General features: G+C 37.7%; 1 protein-coding gene across 1 annotated transcript in view; it reads left to right on the top strand.

Moving 5' to 3' along the window:
* Positions 1-24,504, top strand: part of LOC149263774 (protein CASP) — a 339,103-nt gene that overhangs the window by 233,650 nt on the left and 80,949 nt on the right. The gene's annotated exons all lie outside the window — the stretch shown is intronic.

The raw sequence follows: 24,504 nt of genomic DNA, 5'->3' as shown, positions 1-24,504 counted from the left end.
ATGACGAGTTGCAAGTGAAAATGCATCATAGTGTCATTGTAGCACCTAAGATAAGGAGACAAAACACCCACTAAGCACTGCACACGTCATTGCATCTATCATCCCACTAATTTCTCCATCAACTGCTCTATTGATTGACTCCATTTCATTTCTTGATACTGCATAATAATATAAATCTAATACGTATAGTGTTTGACATGTGTGTTTGTGGCATTTCTCTGCTGTATTGTATCTTATTGTGACTATTCTCATTGTTGTTTGTGTGAACATATCATTTGGTATTAGAATAGGTTGCATGAAATGTGGAAATGGATATGAGGTGGATATGTGATATATAAAAAAATATAAATATTTCAAAAAATAGGCATTTTTAAAATATCATAGTAACTTGCAAAAAGATAAGAATGAAACATGTACAAATTTAGCAGGAAATCCCATGTCTATTTGAATTCCCATAGATGTTCACATTATGCAAAATTCAAAACTAGCCTTTATAGTTGAGGCTATATATTCAAATCAGCCTTTATAGATGAGGCTATATATTCCAAAATACAACATAGCTAAAGTCAAAGGCCCTAGGGACTAATACATAACCACATCATCTTCATCTTTAGCAACAAAAATAGAAGATGAATGTTTAGTGGGGGCTCGTGGAAAGGAAGAAGTGTTTCCAATCTCGTGATCTTCAATAGTTTGAGTAGAGAGGAAAAGGTCAAAATTGGAGAATATGTGATCCCCATCCCACTGTTTATGACGCGCACTCATATATTTTTCACTTGTATGTGACATGAGAAGGCTTAGATGCACATAGACAAGATCCTCAACCTTCTTTGATTCCAACCTATTGCACTTCACTAAATGAATGAAACCATAGGTGCTCCAATTCTTTTTTTCTGATGAAGAGCTTGCCTCTTATGAGAAAATACGAGTGGCAAGGTTTTTGCAAATGTACACCATTGGCTCCATGAAAATTCCACCATCTCACTAGCTTTATTGCCCTCTTCTAATCCAAAGATGCCATGTCTTAAAATTCATCCAATCCAATGTTTAAATCATAAGAAAATAGTAGATAAGGTGATATCTTCAGAAAACCTAACACAATCCTCAAACCAAACAGCTGTATAAAACTCTTAATATAGATCAAAGAAATATGTCCACATACCATTTCTTTGTTCAAAAACCATCAACTACACAAATAGAAAAAATTGTCTAGTGGTTTCTATTAAGCAAAGAGTAAAAGAATTCACTTGATGGGATGATATAGATGAGGAGTATTTATAGACACCCTTTAGGGTTAGGGTACTAACCTGAAGAGGGTGACAAGGCTGGCCTAGTTTAATATAGAAAATAGAATAAATGGGTTAGTTAGGTACCCATATATAGGCTCCATAAAGTTATAATCCATATAATGGATCAACACATGACCTCAAGTGAAAAGTAACCACATGATCTCATCACCTCTCTCAATCTAAAGAAGGAGCCGTGAAAAGAAGACATTATGTCACATTGTAATGTCCCTTTTCGAGAATAGAAGAAAGGATTCAATTAATATAACTATTTAATGTCATCCTGAAGGTGATAGTGAGTAGTAAATTAAAAGCGGATTATTAAGTGACTTTTGATATAAGTCATTTAATTATTACAATGTGACCCATGGTATTTCAGCGACCCATGGTATTTGGATGGGGAAACTATAAAAAAAAGGAGGGAGTTCATTGGGAAATGATTGGAGATTTGATGAATTGATTTTGTGGGCTCATTGAGCTCTATGTGAGGGTTTCTAACCCTGACTGTGAATATTTTTTGGAGGTGAAACTATCCTCCCTAGGGATCTGTTGTCGCCCAAAGTGTACACCAAGGGCCACAACGCTCGGGACAAACACTGTCACTGTAAACTTTGTCCACTCCGTTCTAGCTATCTCTTAGGCAATCTAAGGGGTTAGTCCCTAAGAGGTGAAAGAATGGATGATGAAGGAAAATTTGTTGGGAACCAACAAGTTCTAGGAGATGCATTGAAAGCTATCTTATTAACTTAACTTAAATTAGATGCAAGCAAGATTAATTGAGCATTGTTTAAGATATTTAATTAAATTTAGACAAACCAGATTTAAAGTTATGAGACCAGTGCCTTTAAATACAATGCTCGGAAAGAAGAAGAAGAAGAAGAAGAAGAAGATAAATGATTCACCAAGTAACAAGATGACAAACGCTGCTTTAGATGGATGATTGACTAACTTATATGAAATGCAAGATGAAATAAGATGTTAAAGACCTAAGCACTTAGGTTATGATTTACTCTAAGATAAATGTCAAGTACTTGAATGAAAATTTCAATGAAAATCCCAATTATGTAGATGCTCAAAATTCTCAATTTAGGAAATGCAAGATATACAACTTTCTACAAGTCCACGATAGGGTATTTAATAAAATGTTGATTACAATTACTTGAAAAATTCCCAAAACTAAATATGCAAGAAATATCCAATAATTCAAGTAAATAAATCCACACTTAGAATTAATTAAACAATGAGCAATCTCAATAGATATCAAGCACTAAAATATTTAAAATCCAATGCCAATGATCATGAAACTTAGTTGAAGCATGCAAAAGGCTTAAGCACTTAAATTTCGAAAATTAATTACCAGGAAAAACCATGAAATTTAAATGCTAATCAAATAAATACATCTTCAAGAAATTCTGGAATTAAAATGATTTTCTTAAATAACCCAAACCCAGAAAATTATTATTTTTCTCCTATAGTCAAACTTAGAGATATTCAAAAAAAGTTTATGTTGCCTTGACTATAGGAATTCTTTCAAAAAAAAAATTCTGAAGCCTAAAGATTTTATACAATTAAAAGGAAACCCAAAAATTGATTTTTCAAAATTTTATGTCACAAAAATAAAAAATAATTTGATTTTTCTTTAATGTGCTAATGTTAAAATTTTTGAACAAAAATTAAAATTTAAAATTTTTAAACATTTTAAGTTTTAAATGTTAAACTATGGTTTAAGATTTAGAAGTAGCAAAGCCACTTAACAAAAAAAAAAAAACAAGGTTTGATTTTTTTGTTTTGCGAATTAGGTAAAGTCGAGCAGGAGTTGAAGATGAAAGGACATGGGAAATGAAGGAGCGGGAGGACGTAGGGAATGGAGAAATGAGGGAGCGAGAGGATGCGAGGCAAAGGGAAAAGCTGCGAGGAGGGAGAGGATTGCAGGCTTGAGGGGCGTTCGAGAAGGATGTAGGTTAGGCAGGGAAGAGAGGAGGAAGGACAACAAAAGGAGATGTGACTGCGCATAGAGGGAGCTAAGGCTGCGGAAGGGAAAGGAGAAGGACGCGGGAATAAGGACGTAGGGAGGGAGAAAGGGTACACGGATAGGTGGGAGAAGCAAGGGTTGCGTGAGGGAGAAAGGAGCTCACGCACAGGAAAGAGATGGTAGGGAGGAGGGTTGCGTGAGGGAAAACGTAGAGGAGAGATGAGAGGATTTGCAGAGAAGATGGGATGTAAAGGATGAGGAGAGAGCAATGGGCTGAGGGAGAAGAAATAAAGAAAAACGCAGAGGAATGAAGCTGTGATTTAGGGAAGGAAGATCACGTAGAAAATGGAGAGCCTCAAGGCAACAGACAAGGGAAAACATGGTAGCCCAAAGACCTGAAAAAATTGCCAAGATTTTTTTTTATGAAGAACCAGATATAAAAATTTTAATTTGATGATTTTGATTGAAATTTTTCCTCGCAAAAATTTGTTTCTGAGACAAGATCTTGCCCTCTAGGGCCTAGATCAGTCTCAGATCTTGAAAAATCTCATTGTAGAACTTTAGATCTCCTCCTGCAAAAGTGAAAAACAAAAACCCAAGACCCAATACATATACAAAAATCTGAAATAAAAAACCCAATCCCAAGTTAAAAATTGAAATAAAAATTTAATTTTTCAGATCTATACACTTATATTACAGATCTATTAGATCTGAGGAGTATGAGTCCAAATCTGCTCCCAGATCTGTAGATTGGAGAGTCTTTCTAGTCAGATCTGACAATTTAGGACAATATTTTGAAGATAATTTTTTTTTGAAGTTTTAGGTACTAGCCTAGGACACCCCTGCAAGATATAATTCGTTAGATAATCTAGGAATTTTAATCCGGAAGGCTCTCCAGATCTTAAGTTTCGGGAGTCGGCTGGTTCAATCGAGAACTTCCTCAAACGCCCAAAATTTCTAAATCAAATGATTTCTGCACACTTATAAAATAAGCCGTTAAAACTTAAACCAATAGGGGTATAAAATAACTATTAAATCTTTAAAGATTAGAGATACCTGCTAATCAATTAAAAATCTTAATGCTATCTTAAAGCCCAACAACCTAAACAAGATACCTATGCAATAGATTGATCTACAAGAGCTATTAACCAACAGCTTATAAATAAGATAAAAAAAAATTTAAATACAAGTTACAATAAAATACCAGAGAGGGACACTGCCATCAAGTAAAACCCCAAAGACTTTGCGTTATATTATTCTAGAAAAGTTTACAAGAGCTTCAAGAGCTAGTACATGATTCAATGATCATCTGCTTTGAATGACAATTGACCTCTAATTTATAGAGTAATTCTCTAACGGCTAGTTGGCTTGATCTCTGTCAAAGTAATCTCGACCGCAAACAAAAAAATAATTATCTTTTAATCTCCTCTGCCGAAATTATTTTTTTTTTTGAGGAAATTCGATTTTTTTATTTAATTGAGTTTTAATCCACTCAAATTAATTATTTTGAGTTGATTTCCTCAGAAAATTGACGTTGACTTAACTACCAAGGCCCAAGGGTCCAAAATCTCTTGAAATTTTCAATATTCCCTTGGCCAGGGACTTCCATAAATTAATTCTTCTAGAACCCATGGATTTTGATCGCTGCTATCTCTGCAAAACACAGGGGTTTTTGCGAGGGAACAACAAGCACAAATTAATCGTTGCTATCTCTGCAAACCACATGCGTTGGTACAATGGAACAACAAATCATTTTCCCAGTTTCAATTTCTGCAAACACAGGCGTTGGTGCAAGGGAACAACAAGTCATTTTTCCTAGTCACGTAGTCTATAAAAACACAGTTTAAAGATCACTTCGGAACTCCCCAACCAAGGATCTTTTTGGAAAATCGCTCGCAAGTTACCAAATAGACCCTGCTCTGCACAAAACCCAGATGGCGGAATTTTGAATTTCATCTTCCTTTGATTAGAAATTGACCCGCAAGTTTGATGACAGTTTTCCCTTATGAATTTCCCTTCTTCTGTTGGCTTGACACAGAGTGCTCTGTATTCTCGAACCTGTAACGTAAATGGCTCTTTCCAATATACAATCTTGGACACAAAAGCATGAGATTAAAGGATTTACTGAAATGTGATTCTCCAGGTTCTCATTTAAATGTAAATAACAGAGAGAATACAATGCACAAATTACTCACTATACACAGTAATTTTTCTGGGAAATATATTAAAGAGTAATGACCAAAGCAATTTCAAACTCCAGATATTAATATCATTGTTAACAAGCCTCACAAATGCTCATACAATTAAATATCTCATACACACTTACAAATTCGACTTGCTGATAAAAAAACCACTAGTCTAAGAAATGATGTTCAGTTAACTTTAATCTCACACAAAGAACAAAAACCCTTGCCCCATACACACTCCAAAAATCTCCCTTTTCTAAAATGTTCCTCTCTCTTCTTGTTTTCAAAACTGAAAAAAATTGTCCAAGAATGAGTTCACGGATGTGAACCAATTTCCCTTAGCTTTAACTCCCAACTAACTATAAAATCATTTCTTTTAACTAGATGTTCCTAACTAATCTTAACTAAATAATTTTTTTTTCACAAATAAACTTTAAAATGTTCTGGCCTTGGCATGTGATCAATCCATCACATTGCTAGGCTCTTGGTCTGAATTTAATAACTTATCATTTTTATGTGCTCGACCTAATGCACCTGCATCAAATTTTTTAATTTGGAGAATTAATTTTTCCTAGGACTTAAAATTAATTAAATTTTTTGATTATAATTTTAATTTATTTTTGTCAAAAAATTTAATTAATTGACTCATGAGGGGATTAATAATTTTTCCAACCCTCAAATAATTTAGCCATGGTGTCTAAATATGAAGGACCATGCACTGAAATATTTTTAACATCAAGATATTACAATTTAATACATGAAGGGGGAACACCCATTCATTATAGACCCTCAATCATTTACCCAATTTTGCGACTCAAATATGATCTAGTAGACCAAGTAATTTGTAATAAGGAAATTTAGCTAATTAGCTTAAATTTCTCCCAAATTACTTTACAGAAGACTCGACTAGAACACTAGGACTTACCTAAATTCTTGACGACAAAATCCACCCTAGCTTTGGGGTGAGGTTGGAGGGAAAACTTTGCCGATCGTTTGTGTTTAGAAACACACATGAATCAGTGAGAGAAAAAACTTCTTAGGATAGAAATCGTCACTAAAAAGATAGGATTACCTAGGTTGTTACATACATAGGTGGTCTTGCTAGGATCATTTACATTATAAATTTGCAGAATGGTTGACATCTTTTACAAAAAGATCATTGAAGATGATGATGAAATTTGGATAATCTTCACTGCCTGAGCATGATGGAATCTACTTGTGAAAATGTACACTGCTATAGGGTAGTTGACACGGAGTGGTCAATAGGATCAAAACTACTTTTGGTGTTGCAAGATATGCCCTAGCTAGTCATTTGGAGTGATCAACCAAATTCCTCATTGGATCTTAGGGAAGAAGTCTAGAAGAAGGCCAAATTATTCTATTATTTCCAGTGGCTGAATTTTGGAGCCAACCAAATTGTGCCAGTACAGCTAAAGCCAGGGTTGAGTGTTGGCCCAAACTGTTCCCTTTTCCAGGTTTCCAAAACTAAAGTAATGCAGATTCTCCTCAGGTTATAAAATTGGATGGAATTTTAGTGTGGCATTTTCTTTTAAAAAAATTGTGGTTACTGGCTCTCCAATTTTTTTTATTGGAATTCATTTAAATTTTCAACAATTTGTGCATCAAAATTTTCTGAAAACATTTTGGATATAAAGTTCTCAGAAAAAAAATAAAAATTAAAAGGGATATTACAGTGGTATCAAAGTTGGTTTTCCTGCCCAGTGCTAGCCTTGTTACCTACTAAGTTGTAACTAATAGAAATGAAGACCCCGTGGCCCAATGTTCAAGGCACCTATCAAATTTTCAGAATTCAGAAGTCTAGCAGGGCAAATCATTCCTCTTCTTCTCTCTCTTCTTTCTTCTTCTGTCTATGCAAATTCCATACCCCCACAGGGGAATTGTAAAATGACACTAGCATGATGAACTTATGTAAGAAAATTAGACCCTTGGGCCTTGGTTACTAAGGAAGATGATCCATAGTGTTTTTTCACTTGATTAATTATTTTCACTTTTCAGCGATAAATAACTAATTGAGTTTTTTTCACTCATAACCTCCAAAGCTAGAGCGAGTTTTAATAATTGGGCCTTGAGTGTGTTTCTAAGTCTACGGTCAATGTATATTACCATGCTAGGCACTTTCCAAAGTCTTATGGAATTGGATTAGGTATTTTAAGGATTTTTTAATAATTAATTTTTTTTGCATGACAAGAATTTTTAATAAATTTGTATATAATAAGTTAAAAAGTGGCACTAGGAAACGTTGTATGTGATGAGAAACGTAACTAGTATTAGTCTTCATAACAATATTTGGATCATGATGTAATGTATTTGTCAAAAGAAAGAAAAGGAAAAATTATTGTAAAAGAAAATTATCTATAAACATGGATTTCATGCTTATTTTATTTTGATTCTAGGTCAAATCACCCTTTGTGTGCTTCTAGGATTTGTGTCATGTATCATAGTCCTTGTCATTATGTAATAGACCATTCTTGGGCTTTTTATATCAAGAAAGAAATTTATAATTGAGTCAAAAATGTATTTAGTGTCTCCTCCACCAAGTCGGCCTTAAGAGAAGACAAGTCAACCTCATTAAGGGAATTCGACCACACAGAAGGACTATATATAGAAGTGCAATTCGGCCAATTTGAGCATCTATCCAAAGAAGAAGTTTGATTTGCAATTTGAATTGGAAAAAAAAGTGTTAAGAGGCTAGAAAAGAGTAAGGCGTTGTTAAAATAGGTAACTAGGTTTGGTCTTCATAAATATGAAATGTAGTTTAGATTCTTGTATATTGTGAAAAGAAAGAAAATTATTAGCATTATTTTTGTAGCATGAGTTTCATGCTCAAGGTCAATTTTATTTGTAGTTCAAACACCCATTGAGTGCTTCTAGGGTTTGTCATAGAGTCAATAATTCAATTGAGTCATTGTCATATATGAAAGACCCCATTGGTCATATTGTATCATGTTAATAAAATTTATGTAATTCAATTTGAGTCATAAAGACTCTCCAAGATCAAGTCGGCTTACAAGGTGACAAGTTGGCCTCATGAAAGGGCTGCTTGACCTCACAAGAAGCCTATATATATAGAAGTTCGACCTCATTTGAAAGGACATCCAACAAGTTTGATCAAGGAAGAAAAAGAGACTTATAAGGAGCGAAAATGGAGGAGAATCAAGTAGACAAAAAGGAGAATCTGAAATCATATTTTTTGGGCTATAAATCATTCACATGTGTGAGAAAACTAGGGCATCTGTTGCAGCAACAAAACCAAAAAGTGCAGTCCTCTTGAAGGCTGAAATTAGGTGTGAAAAATATTAAGTTTGTAGGCCGAATTGTCAAGGAAGAGGAAGCTCACCAAGTGAAGAAGAAAAGAGACTTATTCCACCATATTGCTACCACACGAGTGAGCTAGGGTTTTTGCAGGAAGGCCGAGAATCACAGTCAGAAATTGCAGGTCCGAAATTGTGGTCGAAGAAGAGGTTGCAGCTATTGGGAAGGAAGTTTGACTTGGGTTGACTTTGTGAGAAGCTAGTTCATCAAGAAGAGGTTTGACTTGGTCTTGGAGGGATCTTTGTCAAGGGTCCTAGGTCTTGGAACTCGTCGTTTGAAGTTTCTATAAGACGAGAAGAATTCTTGTGGGTTTTCCTCTCAAGAGGAGAGGTTTTGATCCTGACTAACAACCTACATCTTGTGTCCTCTTGTCTCTCTGATCTTCATAGTTTGGTAGTTGTTTGATGAAAAGAATACAATAATATTCAAGTGAAAGAATAAGTTAATTGCAAGTACATCAAGTTAAGTAAAAGAACATCACAAGCAATTATCAAAGTAAGAGAAATCACCCTAAGTAAGCTACCCCTTGATTTCTCAACATGGTTTCAGAGCTAAGGTGACAACAACAAGGAAAGGCAACTTGAAGATCATCTAAATAAAGAAGGTATATAAGGGCCGAGCACAAGGAGATCTTCAAGGAGAGCTAAAGAGCATCAAGGAAGATCAGTCTACACAACATCTTGAAGGAAGGAACTCTTGGAAGAAGAAGACCTCAAAGACCCTACCTCCATTCAAATAACTCTACACTTGAAGCAAGAAAGAACATTTCATTGTCACCAAAGAAATCAAAGTGATCTCCTTCACATTGAAAAGATCATCAAGAAGACAATCATCATCATCAAGAAGGCAATCATCATCAAGGAGGCATCTTCAATTGTCAACAACTAAGGAGTAGTTGAAGTCGACATCATTAAGAAAACATCAAGTTGAAGATATCATCATCAAAGAAGCATCTTCACTTGACAAGCAAGTATTCTATATTTTATGTCTCAATCTACAATGACTTCTTTCTGTAAGGAGAACAACAAACTTATTGGGTTATCGGATTACCTTGCATGGAAGAAGAGAATTGACTTGATCCTCATAGAAAATGAAGTTAGTGAATATGTCACAGGATCAATCACCAAACCTCCTCAAGAGCAATCTCAAGCACTATCAAAGTACATGAAAGGAGAAATAAGGGCTCGAAGGATCTTGATTGAGTCAATCAAGGATTCTCTCATCCCTTATGTAGCAAAGTTGAAGACAACAAAAGAGATCTATGAAAAGCTGGTAGAATTGTTCTCCATAAGCACTGCAGGAGAAATTATATCATTAAGAACCGAACTATATAAGATGAAGGTATCAAAGGAAGAAGGGGTAGTGTCATACCTTATGAGGGTATCTCAAATAAGAGATCAACTAGAAGAACTTGGAGAAATAATGTCTGATCGAGAGATGACCACCATTTTGCTCAATGTACTACTTGATGAATGGGGCAACTTTGTATCAAGTATCTATGGAAAAAAGGAAACTACCCAATTCAATGATTTATGGTCATTATGCAAGATTGAAGAATTAAGATGAAAGGCGAAGAACGACTATTGGAGCAAGTGAACAACCTCAAGCATATGTAGCTAGTGGGTTGGTTTGTAACCCGAGCATATTTTATGATCAAACTTGTGTTCAGGGTGTTAATAGGGTAATATTAGGTACTACTCATGTAAATAGAGGAGAGGCTCATTCATTTCTATTCATCATCACTTGTGACTATTTCGACCCTCTTGTATCTTGGAGAGATGTGATCTATGTAGAAATTTGTCTATTGGACCTATTTTCCTGGCATTGGAGAAGCTATCTTGGGTCAATAGTGGAATATACATGAATTTTATCTTGTGAGTGAACCTTGTTCTTGATAAATTTTTGATCTTATGTCTAATGTATGGAATGCATTGATTATCTAGGGTTTTTCTATTGCACCATTTATTATTGAAGATCAATTGTATAGAATATTGGTATCATCATTGTATGCATTACTCATGTATGAAATGTGAGTTATATCCCATTGGTGACTCTTTGTAATAACTCTCCCAAGTGATATTGATCCCTCACAAAGATAATAGCTAGGGTTTTGTGCTAGGGAATCAAAACATCCTTACTCCTTTGCAAGATTTAGCTAATATATCGCACCCATAGAATCCATCATCACAAGGACTAGGCATTGGCATTGTCAATTTGGTGATCAAACCTCATTTTATCCATAGAAATCTTGAATTTCGCTCTCTTTATTCTATTTTTGGTCCTCTTAAGGATAAGCGACCCAAACTAGGGATTGGAGTAAATTTGCCTATAGGAGGAATTTTTGGTGGTGGAGGGATTCAACATCAAGGTAATACTTAGTTGCCTCAAAATCAACCTCCTTGGTGGTTAATCCATCCATTTCAAGTCTTGATTTCTTTTTCCCTAGCTAATTTCCCTAGGAAAACCCTACGTTGGCTAAGCTTCAATTTGAAGACTTTTTAAAGGTTTCGTATGCCATTGGATTGTTGATATTCGTTGTTGGAAACCTTTTCTTGGCATAATGACCCTAGGACATTTCTTCTTGTTTGCTACTACTCAAGCCCTAGGTCTAGCATGCACTAATTAGGCTTCTCTAAGGGATGTGAATTGCTTTATTCTCATTGGTTGAGCCTTGTACTTAAGTAGAGCCATCCTTTAGGAGCATATTGTGTCACCTTGAAGCTTTAAGCCTAGAATATCTCTCATGGGTGACCTATTTACCAGGAAGCATCCCATTGGCGAAAGCCCATAAACAACAGGGTGTAGTGGTTGTGGTGACAATGGGCCACACCTCATTGTTGTTGCTTAGTTTAGTGCTTAACTTGTAGAGAACTACTCTACAAGACTGATCTAGGTGGATATTGGTGGCCACCTACCTATTCCACTTGAAGCCCCACCAGTGTTTCTTTCAGTTTTTTAGTTTCCTTAACTGTAGCATAATTCACTATTTTTGGCAGTTTTTTGGGTCTTGAACTTTTGCAGCCGTTTTGAGGCTCTAAACGACATTTTTTTGGAAAACGGGCAAACATGAGTCTTTGATTGATGTTTGTAGTCGAAAGTTGTATTCCTCAGATAGATCTTTCTAACGAGGTATTGTGCGTGTCAAACGGAGATCGTATGCCAAAGTTACGACCTCGAGAAGTTGATGTACCAATTTACCCAAACGGGGCCCACAATTTTGGCGCTTCATCTCTTAGGGTTAGGTTTTGGGATGTTTAGGGTTTTCCATTGTTGCTCAATAATAAATAGGCCTTGGAACCTCATTGTAGCATAAGTCAGAGGCATGTAGCCACCACATCTCTTCTCAGAGATAGGCTACCATTGCCCGAGCTAGTTTATTTCCATTCTGTTTGTAATCATATTTCAGTTCTTTGATATTAATGAAATGAAGTGTTATTTCTATTGCATCTCTATATTTGTGGTTATATTTGTATTTTGTTGCATTCCTGTTTAAGTTTAGATCAGTGGTATCAAAAAGATCTGCTCCTTCTCTGTTATTCTTTGCATGTCCCCAACGAGGTCGGGGTATAAGGAGTTAGGGCTCAAACTGGTTGAACCTTTGCAAGACCAACCTCACAAACCTTGACTATTGATTTGGGGTAGCATCAGATGTGCTCTAGCCATGAAATTTGGTGGAGAGGTTGGGGCACATGAGATATCCAATACCCAGAAAGGGTTTGGGCAGATTTTAAACAGATCAGGAGATATTAAAATAATTAATATTTTTAATGGAGTCCCTAAGTCTAAACTTAGGGAAAATAAAATATTAATGTGTATTAATATGAATCTGTGTTAGAATGGTCCAAAAGACATGGATCAATTCAGATCTACTTTTAACCGGGACTCAATTTAGGCCGTTGATATGTTAACAAGAAAAGTATAAGAGCAGGCTTGAGAGTCACTTGGAGAAGACACTAGAGTGATCAGTCATTTTATTCTCTAGAGCGGGGTTTGCTAAGAGAGATAGAATCAGTAATCGAAGAACCGCTGAGGGGCATTGAGTACAGAGAGATAGAGAGGCAGAGATAGTGTCGGGATAGCAGCAATGCAGCCAGAGAGAGAGACGTAGGAGCAACCAGTGATCACGCAGGGCCACACAGAGGTAGCTAAGTGCTACGCAGAGCACCAGAGGGGCCAGCATAGCTGATGTAGAGGCTCAGAGAGCTGACACAGGCCAAGATAGGTTGATGTAGGGCCAGCGCTGGGCTAGGAGAGGTTGACGCTATCCAAATTGGGCAGACGTTGGGGTTTCTGGGGTAGATTGGTGCTGAGTAGCTGTCGGAAGGATTATCCGGGGTTTCAACTAGTAGATTTATCAAAAACTGAGAGGTATTACTGCTAAGGAAATTCTCTATTGGGTAGGGTAGTTTCGACACCCATATTGTACTCTAATATTGTTTAATAAGAAAACCCTCAGATAGCTGCATTGGTTTTCCCACATTGGGTTTTTTCAGGGACATTAGTCCAAAAATAATGGTGTCATATGGTGTGTTTGTTCTTGTTTCTTTTAGTTGTTGATCTGTAATATGTTGAGCATGCATTAGTGTTTATTTTCAGTATTTACATTGTAAATAACTTGTTAAGGAAAATAACAAGTAGGTAGGAATAAATCAGATAAAGTGCATGGAGGGTTTCTAACTAAGTAAACTTAGAAACTTCAACAGGGTATCAAAGCATGATTGCAGATCATAGGAGGACTAAAAGACATTAGCCGAGCGGAGCAATAGCAACAAAAAACAACTATCCCGAGGTGACAGAAGCTATTTCTAGCAATGTAGAAGCTAAGGAGTGTGACGTAGAGCTAGCCAGGGCCACGCAGAGGAAGCCGGGAGATGCGCAGAGCCTCAGAGAGGTCAGCATTGCTGACGAACAGGGTCAGAGGGCTGACGCAGGGCATCCCAGGGCTGACGCAGACCCATCGGGGTGACACAGGGTCAGCGTGAGGCAAAAAGGGGCTGACGCAGTTCACATAGAGGCAGTTGCTGGGGTTTAGAAGGCTGCAGGAATATTGCAGAGTGGAGCTGGTGAGGTACTGTAGTCAAAATAGTACCTGATAGAGCAGGGCTAGAGGAGTTGTTATCGAGGGTTTCTAGCCGAGGAACCCGGATTAGAAGTGTAGCTGCACAAGTCGATTAAAGTAGGGGGCATCTCGACAAGCGGCAGAAGGATTTCCAGGAGGGAAATCAGGACTCAGAGGGAGTATAGAGGAGAACTTCCAGATGGGAAGTAGAGACTCAGAGGAGTCGAACAGAGAATTTCCAGGAGGGAAGTATAGGAGCATCATGGCACTACACGGGGTAAGAGACCAGGATAGACTGGAAGGAGCATCAAACTTTGCTGTCTGGAAGGCCATAATCTTATCCGTGCTTGACAGGAATCGTGTCAAGAACTTCTCCTTGAAGGTAATAGTTGTCCCAGTCGACACCAGTGATAATGATAGGTACGAGGAGGCGATGTCGAGGGCCAAGTGCATTATCCTTGACGAGGTCAAGGATCATGTGGTACCACATATAGCCAAGAAGGAAACGACATTTGAGATGTGGGAGGCTCTCAAGAAGCTGTACAAGCATACTTCTGTGCAAAGAAGAATGCTGCTTGAGAATCAGATGAAGAAGGGACAATCGATTGACACCTTCCTCGGAGGATTGAATGAGATCCGAGACCAGTTGACTGCTATAGGAGCGACACTGGATCAGGAGCTGATGGTGAGGACAACCCTGAATGCTGTCTTAGAAGACTGGGAAGTATTTGTCCAGAGTATATTGGGCAGAGGGACACTTCCACCTTGGGATGAGATGTGGGCAGCTCTTCGCTAGGAAGAGATCAGACGACAGTCGAAGACGGGTAGTAGCAGCAAGGGGATCAAAGTCAAGCAGGAGGAGGAAGACGTGGCCCTAGCATCTGAGGGAAAGCAGGAAAAGCGGAAGAAGAAAGATCTCTCCAAGATCAAGTGCTTCCACTGTGGGGAGATGGGTCATTATGCGACCCAGTGTCCAAGGAAGAAGAGTAAGGGAGAGTCTTCCGAGACTAAGGCAGCGCCAACACGAGTAGAGAAGGAAGTTTTGACAGACGATGACTGTGCCATGAGTGCACACGCACCACTTGAGCAGAAGTGGGGAGACATCGAGCTGTAGTCAGGCGAACTACAGGCGATGAGGGGCAGGATCCTCGAGGTACCCAGCCTCTTGGATTAGACCTTGCTACAGGAGCCCCGACGAGGAGTAGCAGGACTGGCTAAGTGGGTAGAGACGGATGTGGATGGAGTGGTAGAGAATGCTACAGTGTAGGAGTCCCGAGACAACGCGAGGCGAGCAAGCTGCAGCAATGCGAGAGGCACATGAGTGTTGCACCAGTGCAGGACAACATAGAGAGGTGTGCAACAATGCGAGATGCAGGGAGTTGTTGCAGCAGCGCAGAGGTCAGAGAAGGAGCACTTGTCAGTGACATAGGGAGCTTCAGCATCAGCGAGTGTCTCTAGCCCAATAGGGAGGTCAGATTGGGAGATCAGTTACTTACTTCTCAGTAACTGAGTTGTAGTGCAACAGTGGGCAGCACGATGCAACATGATGAGAGGAGGTGCAGCGCGAATGCAGTGTTGGGAGAAAGGGCCAACAACAACACAGATGCAGAGGGAGCTGTCCTACAGATGCAATAGTGGCAATGGCAGAACCATGGGCAACAATACAGGATGCAACAGTGCAGAGGATGGTGGGCAGGAAGGCTTAGCATCAGTACAGGTACCGATGTCGGATGATCAGAGTAATACTTAGTGAGGAGTATTGCTAGAGCATAATCCTTGCTAAGAGGGAGTGTTGATTTGGGGTAGCATCGGGTGTGCTCTAGCCACGAAATTTGGTGGAGAGGTTGGGGCACATGAGATCTCCAATACCCAGAAAGGGTTTGGGTAGATTCTAAATATATCAGAAGATATTAAAATAATTAATATTTTTAACGGTGTCCCTAAGTCTAAACTTAGGGAAGATAAAATATTAATGTGTATTAATATGAATCTGTGTTAGAATGGTCCAAAAGACATGGATCAAGCTAGATCTAATCTTAGCTGTTGATTAGGGACTTAATCTCGACCGTTGATATGTCAACAGGAAAAGTATAAGAGGAGGCTTGAGGGTCACTTGGAGAAGACACTAGAGTGATCAATCATTCTATTCTCTAGAGCGGGGTTTGCTAAGAGAAATAGAATTAGTGATCGGAGAGCAGCTGAGGGGCATTGAGTATGGAGAGACAGAGAGATAGAGATAGTGTTGGGATAGCAGCAAAGCAGCCAGAGAGAGAGAGACATGAGCAATCAGTGATCACGCAGGGCCACGTAGAGGCAGCTAAGTGTTGCGCAGAGCACGAGAGGGGCCAGTGTAGTTGACGTAGAGGCTCAGAGAGCTGACGTAGGCCAAGATAGGCTGACGTAGGGCCAGCGCTGGGCTAGGAGATGCTGACGCAGTCCAGATTGGGCAGATGCTGGGGTTTCCGGGGCAGATTGGTGTTGAGTAGCTGCCGGAAGGATTATCTGGGGTTTCAACCACTAGATTTGTCAGAAATTGAGAGGTATTACTGCTAAGGAAATTCTTTGTTGGGTAGGCTAGTTTTGGCACGTAGATTGTACTCTGATATTGCTTAATAAGAAAACCCTCAGATAACTGCACCGATTTTCCCACATTGGGTTTTTCCAGGGACATTAGTCCAAAAATAATGGTGTCATATGGTGTGTTTGTTCTTGTTTCTTTTAGTTGTTGATCTGTAATATGTTGAGCATGCACTAGTGTTTATTTTCAGTATTTACATTGTAAATAACTTGTTAAGGAAAATAACAAGTAGGTAGGAATAAATCAGATAAAGTGCATGGAGGGTTTTTAACTAAGTAAACTTAGAAACTTTAACACTGATGACCTCCCATGGCGGAAGAAAAGAAAGACGAGGGAGCAGGAGATCCTTTCAAAATATAGCTTGAAGAATCCCAATGGAGTTGCTGACACTATTGTCGAGGATGGCTATTGATGACTAGTCCCAAAATGGTGCTGCCTCGCTGTCTGAGATGAAACATGTTTCACTCAAGTAATTCACACAATTGATCCCATCGATCTTCACTAGGGATAGAAAGTTTTATTAGCTTTCTATATGTTTCATCAACTTCAGTATATTTCTCAAATGTAGGCTTGTTGATGAAAATGTGTTTGATCTCATGTTTAATGATCAAATCAAAATCTAAAGCCTCTAGGAAAGCTTTTCCTGTAATACTTCCTTTTACCCCTGCAAACTTAGACTTATCTTGGGCAATAGTAAAAAGTTTGTGGTTGTAGTCACTCAAATTGATCAATCTGTCATTCATTGCTACCAACCCTGGTAGCCCTCTCTGATTCAGTAAATTGAACCTAGTATGAAACCTCTAAACAACAGTTTCTAGAGTCTAACACTTATTCTCTAGTTGTATCATAAGGTTCCTCTTCTGTAATATGATCAACTTCTACTAGGGTTTGTTGTAAACCCTAGATTTTATCATCATAATGGAAACAATATCACCATATCCTAGAATATCAAACTTCTACTAGGGCTTAGTTGCAAAGCCTAGAATTTGCACACTATAAGCATCAACAATTTGGTTAACACTTATACATATATGGGATTTCATAATCATGCACGAGCATATCACAATAATATCCATTAGATAAACCTATGACACAAATATCAATACATAACAATCTTGATTAGGATAGGGTTTTAATCAGATAGATAAACATTCAAGGTTTTGATCAGACAAACAAACATTCACCTAGGGTTTCATTCCTAGGAGCTTATTCTTGATATGAAAGGTTTTTACTCATAAACCCTAATTTATCAAAACCTCAAGGTCTAGGAACACATTACCATTCAACCCTAAAGGAGTAGGGTTTCGATACTAATACTAAAACATGATATTCACCATCAAAACCCCAAACATCAAAGAATGGTATTTTCTAGATTTCATTATGAATTTAATGAGGGTAGGTTCAATCTAATGATTAATCTCCCAAACAAGAATCTCTATGATTCAAAGGTCCTAGACATTACACTTGCTAGAAATGTAAAGCAGATTTATTAGAATGAATGAATATACCTCTATTACGAATAGAAACAAAACTTATAGTCTAAAACATACCTTTGAGTTTAGATGAACCTTATAGGACATCAATTCCAATAAAACTTCTACACTTTGTCTTGTGAGGTCCTCCTCATAGCCCTTGAATATATCAACAAGCTTTTCCTAAAAAAGGAAAATATAAAAGGAAATGTTATTAACATCTAGTATAAATACATCTAGATAAGAAAAAGGAAAACCAGATATGAAAGATAATACACAGAGTAAGATATTTATCTTTGGAAAATGGTGAGGGCTCCCTCTTAATCCAATCTCGAGGGATACCTATAACTTTAACAAAACAAAACAATGTTTATCCAAAGCATGTTAAAGCTATAAGTACTAAAAATAAAAAATACAAAACAATTCAAAAACTTAGAGTAGAAGGACTTGGTAGTATAAGTACTTTATTTCCGATTCTTCGGTCTTGTGCTTCTTTGGAGATCCTTCTTTGATAACATTTGCTTGATCCCTATCTCTCTTTCTATTTCTCGGATTCTGAAGACAATTGCTTCTATAGTGACCAATCTTATGACAATTGTAACATTCGATTTTGGATAGGTCTATCTTCCTTCTAAGCCCTTTAGACTTCTCGAATGATCCTTTGTTCTTGTGATGAGCGGAATAGGCGTTCAAAACTTTCTCCTCTTCATTCTCTTTCTTGCTTACTAGAGAAATTCTGACTTCTTCCCGACTGCATGCATTTCATAGTTGTTTGAATGTAGGAGTTTCCTTCCAACTATTGAGACCTGATGAGGAGGCACTCAATGATGTTGGTAAACGTAGAAGTGCAGTGATTACAAGCTCCTTTTTTGGTACTATCTCATCAATTGCCTAGAGTTCATCTCTTAATCTAGCTATTCTCACAAAGAAGGATGCCATAGTGTCTTCCTTTGCCATCTTTATAGATCTCAGTTTATTCTTAAGACTTGCTATTTGACCAAGATTCTTGATAGTGAATAATTTGGATAATACCTCATACATCGCTTGAGCATAATCTATGTTGGATATATAAGGAATGAGGTTATCCTTTATTCCATCCACCATTAGAGTCATGGCCAATGTTTTTGTTTCCCTGAACTTTGCCTTTTCTGCATCACTTGACTCATTAGTAGGCTTCTTTACTTTTCTTTTGACTAAATCCAATACTTTATTCTTCTCGAGGATGAGGTTTATCCTCTTCTTCCATACCCTGTAGTTGGATGCTCCTTCTAATTTGTTTTTCCCTTCATTGAGTTATGCATTTTCCTTGAAGATGGTAGGATTGACTTCTTATATGATCCTTTTGATGATCCTTATTCAAACTTCTTAAAACTCCTTATTCTCCTTTCAATAGATCTTTGAGCTGCCTTTTTCTTCCCTTCTTCATCTTTAGGTTTGATACCATGTTAGAAAATCAAAAAGGCAGAAAGATTTTCTTTATGTCGATAATTACTTGTGATAATCTTATGTTTTCTTATGTTCTTCTTTTATCTTTAGTTCTTCAAGAAATTACCAAAACAATAACACAAAGATCACAGATGCCAGATGTAGGCGGACAATGAGGGAAAAACCCCTATCTAAGGGAAAACCTAGTCAACAACTCTTCCTTAATAGTTTCACGAGATAATCCAATACTCTTGACCTAGACACAGACTTCCTCCACACCAAGTCAGCCCTTTCTTCCTTCTATAGATGATAACCCTTTCAGCAATAACTTCAACCTAGCAGCTGCCAGCAACAACAGAACTTTGAACCAACAGTGGCCCAGTAAAATCTTCGACCCGACAGTTAGCCCAGCAAAATCTTAGACCCAACAGAAACTTCGATCTTCTAGAAGTAACTCGACAAATTCACATGTGTGAGAGAGATGTTCAAGAAATTCGGCCTTCCAACAATTCTTCTCCTTCTGCAACTTTGCAATTTTTCTGCTCCTTCTCTTGGATATCAAACTTGTGTGTGAGAGTGTGTCCTTCAAATGAATTGGACTGCTCTAATATATAGGCTTCTGGTGAGGTCGAATTACCATGTTTGAGGCCGACTTGGTGTCGAGGCGACAAATACCTTATTTGACTCAATAATAAATATTTTTACATGATTCAAAAGCCCAAGAAGAGTCTCTTTAAATGGATAGTGACTCTAATGACTCAGAATAAATCCGAGAAGTCCTCAATGTTGACTTTGACCTAAAATATGATGACCCAAGCATGAAACCCATGCTTTAATACGTTATAATAATAATAATAAAATTTTCTTTTTCTTTCTTTTGATAAATACATTTCATTATGACTCAAATACAATTATGAAGACCGAACCTGGTTACATTCTTCAACACAATTGAGCCTCATATTGAGCCTCTCCTCTAAATGGGCCTTGGAAATCCCACCATACCTAGCCACTGATCTGATCATCCTAGTGATTTCCTCTATTCCAGGACTCCCCCCATCGGTGATTGTCTGTAAAGAGTGGGGGACATTCACTGAGGTGACAATGGGTCTTTTTGCCATTGTTGTCATTTGGTCTAGTAGTTGTGCCTTAGGTACCCATACTAGGACCCCTGCTAGATTGTGTGGCATACATTTTTGGCATCGTTGCTTGGGAGGAAGCAGGTCTCCCTCCACTATGAATCATTGAGGAATTGATTCATTGATTCATTGACGACATTATAGATATTTCTCTGGCAACTCCACAACACCGTCCTTGAAATGGAGGACACTTCTATTCTAACTTACCAACGAAGAGGTGATGAACTTCCTCATACTCCTTTCTTTGATAGGGTTGTTAATAAAATAAAGCATAAGGAATAAATTTTCCATTGTCTATACTTTGATAATATACTAGGGGCATTCTACCATCCTCTCCCTTACCATCTGGAGTTATTGAAATTTTGTGGAAAGAAACACCCCTAAAAGCATCTCACTCAATTCGAGTTCCTCGTGAGTAACCCAAAATATAGAGAAGATGAACATATGATCATGCTTGCCCTAACATTCCAAGGTGATGCTCGTCTATGGTATAAATTCTTGAGCCCTTCATCTATCTCGTCTTGGGATGACTTTGTCATTAAGTTCAAAAAGAGGTGGTTTGATGAAAAAGATGTAGTAGAATTATACAAAGGTTTCCTCTCCGACAAAAGGGAAGAAGAAGAACCCATTAAAGAGTTCAACCAAACATTTAACACCCTTGTGAACTTGATTCTTGAGGAACTTATACCCCTAAATGAGGTAGTCCTCGCAACCTACTTTAATGCGTTTACTAGGAAGTTAGTATTTGATATTAGGAACAAGAAGCCCACTGATCTCTTTCAAGCCCAAAACATCACTTTTGATCTTGATCAATCCATGAAAGAAACATCTATTAATATTGTGCAATTAGATGATCATGGTGCACACATAAAAGGAAATCAGTCATACCTAGTGAAGACCTAGTGTTTTAAAAACCAAGAAACTAAAAAAGTAAAGACATAAAGAAGAACCACCTAAGGTTGTAGAAGTAGAACCTCCCATCATAGTATTATTGGGTATGAAAGATCCTTTCTATATTGCTCTAAACATTAATGATTGTATCTTGAGGAATTGTATCCTTGATTCTGGAGCTCTGGCTAACATTATGCCCTTGAAAATAATGCAAGAGCTGGGACTCAAAATATCTAGGGGATATTCGGGTAAATGTATCATTGATTCTAAAGAAGTTGAGGTTCATGGGGTAATAGAAGGGAAGAAACTATGTTTCCAAGGCCATCCTGAAAAAGAAATCATCATGAATATACTCATTGTGCAAACTCCTCCCTCATGGGGAATGATTTTGTCCAAACAATTAGTGCAAGGCCTAAAAATTACCATTGACCAAAAGCGGTCTAGTATATATGTTCCTATGGGAGAAAATTCTTATGCCATCATATCTAAACATGACTTTACTATCCCTATGATCACTTGCTCATGGGAATCTGATGAAGAATTGAGGGAGGAAGATTATGAGTTCGATGAATGGAGGATATTCAAGAATGAGCCCATTGAAACCCCTGTGCCCCTTGGGATTTGGATAATGTATTTTGATGGGGCTAACTCAAAAGGTAGTTCTGGAGCTGGTATAGTTCTCATATCCCCATCTGAAGATTATATGATGTTTTCCTTAAGACTCCAGTTTGAGTGTACTAACAATGTGGCTGAATATGAAGCTCTCTTACTAGGACTTGAGGCTGCTCAATCAAGGAAAATTCAACGATTGCTCGTAATAGGTGATTCAGACCAAATTGTCTCAAGTAAAGTAGACCTTTAATACCAAGCATGAAAGGTTAAAACCATATAGTGAAAGGATTACGCATATGATGAAAGGTTTTTAGGATGTTTCCTTCCAGGTTCTCCCTCGATCCCTTAACTTCATTGCCAATGCCTTAGTTGTGGCTGCATCAAATTCCCAATGCATTGATGAAAATATTTCTAAGTTGGGAAGATGTGTTGTAGACACCATATATCGACCTTCCATTCCTGATTACAATGAGCATTGCCCTGTATTCAAAAGTGACAAAGATAAATAACTTCCTCCAAAACCATGATGAACCACATACCTGGGAGGAGGATTTGGTCAATGAGCAACACTTCAATAGCGATGACAATAATATAACTAAACCTAAAGAACACAATTCGCCAGATAATGTGGACCTTAACTTAGGTACCACATTCTCCCCTCAAACAATCAAGATTGGAAAAGCACTGGCTAAGGAAGAAAGTGATGAGCTTGAACGATTGCTAAGAGAATTCAAAGATGTGTTTGCTTGGTCTTATGATGATTTGAAAGCATATAGCCTGGAGATCATACAACACACTATCCCTCTTAAAGAAGGGGCCAAGCCTGTGAGGCAAAAGTTAAGATGAACGAACCTTAAACTTGCCCCCTTAGTTAAAGAAGAGCTCCAAATGATGGTTGATGCAAGTATCATTGCTCCTGTTGACCACTACTGGTCAACTTCCCATGCGGTACACCCTCTTTTCTTGGCAGAAAGAGATAGCACCTGAACAACGTGTCCGTGCCAGCCTACAGTCATCAGCAGCTTGATCATTTCCATTGTAAACCCAGTCTGCATGTATGAATTGTAAATAATCTAAGCAGATCAGAGTCATGTATGTAAAATTGCCTAGGTGGACCTAACTTTCTATGATAATCTATGTCCCGGAAGGTTTTTTGTCTCACCGATCCATGGATCGGCAGAGTTTTCCTTCAAACCTGACCCCAAAGCCGGGATGGATTTTGTCATTAGAACTTTAGGAGAATCCTAGTGTGTTAATCTGCTAGATTATAGTTGTGTCGCAGAACTGGGTGATTTATGAGGGTCTGTATTAAGTGGGTTTGTCCCCTTGAGATGTAAATTGTAAAAAAATCATCATGAAATGTGTCTTGAGGGTTGAAAATGTTTTAAATCCCCTCGTGAGTCCTAAGTCCTAGGTCCTAGGTGATGTTTCCAATGGCTTAGTTCGATGATCCATTTAAAAAATGAAATAAAATAATAAAAATTTAAAAAATTTAATAAAAAATAATAAAAAATAAAAAATTTAAAAATTTAAAAAAATGAAATAAATAAAAAAATAATAAAAAATTTAAAAATTTAAAAAATAATAATAAAAAATAATTTAAAAATTTAAAAAATAATAATAAAAAATTAATTGAATAAATCGACGGATGAGATCAAGAGATGTCTTGATCTTCATCAACGGTCGAGATCATTTTTACATGGATCAATCGAACTAGCCGTTGGAGCATTTCCTTTAAATAGGGTGCTAGGAGTCATTTTCAGATGATTCGATCTGTGAGTCAGTACTGAAAAAGCTCTCTTGTAATCTGATTTCTGGTTAATAAAGAAGACTTTGGGGTCCAAAATCTCGCTGGTGTTACTCTCTGGAATTGCTGTGAGATCATTTCATTTTCTGCATATGTTATTTTCGGCCATTAATAATAGCTTTTCGTAGAGTATTGTGAGCACAGGTATCTTGTTCACTTGCTGGGGTTTGGATGCTGTTAGGGTTTCTGAAGTAATGGCAGGTATCTCCATTACTGTTTGAGATCTAGCCGCGTTTTCGCCCTCCTTGTTGACGGTTGTTTTGAGCTGTGCAGAAAACATTTTCTGAAGGAAATTTGTGGGCGTTCGGGGAAGTTCTCGGCTGAACCAGCCGACTCCCACAAGCTTTTCTTTGCAGAGCCTAGCTGATTTCGGCCCTGGGTTAATCATTTTAAAAGTTTCTGTTCTGATTTACATGAGAGATTTCTTGATTTTGTTCGATAACCTGAAGTATATCTGTAATTCTTTCGCTGGATCTAGGGTTTTGATTTTGTTTACTGCAATTTTTTCTGTGATTTTAGGTTAATTTTTAAGGGTTTTACTTTAAATCTTTGCGTGTAGCTGCCGGGTTTTGTTTCCCCTCTTGCAGGATACAGACCTGAGATAAGATCTGGAAGAAAAATTTAGTTTTGCAGGGTTACCATTTCGGTGTCAAGGGTTTTGCAGGTCTGGACAAATCTACACATTTAGTGCAGACTCTGCCATTCAAGCTCTCTATACAGGCCATTCTCTCCATCACGTGATCCTGT

The sequence above is a fragment of the Pinus tabuliformis genome, chromosome 6 (assembly GCF_031772625.1).
Source record: "Pinus tabuliformis cultivar Carrire ecotype Pingquan chromosome 6, CPIR1, whole genome shotgun sequence".
In the NCBI taxonomy this organism is placed as follows: Eukaryota; Viridiplantae; Streptophyta; class Pinopsida; order Pinales; family Pinaceae; genus Pinus; species Pinus tabuliformis.
This window is presented reverse-complemented; position numbering and strand designations above follow the sequence as displayed.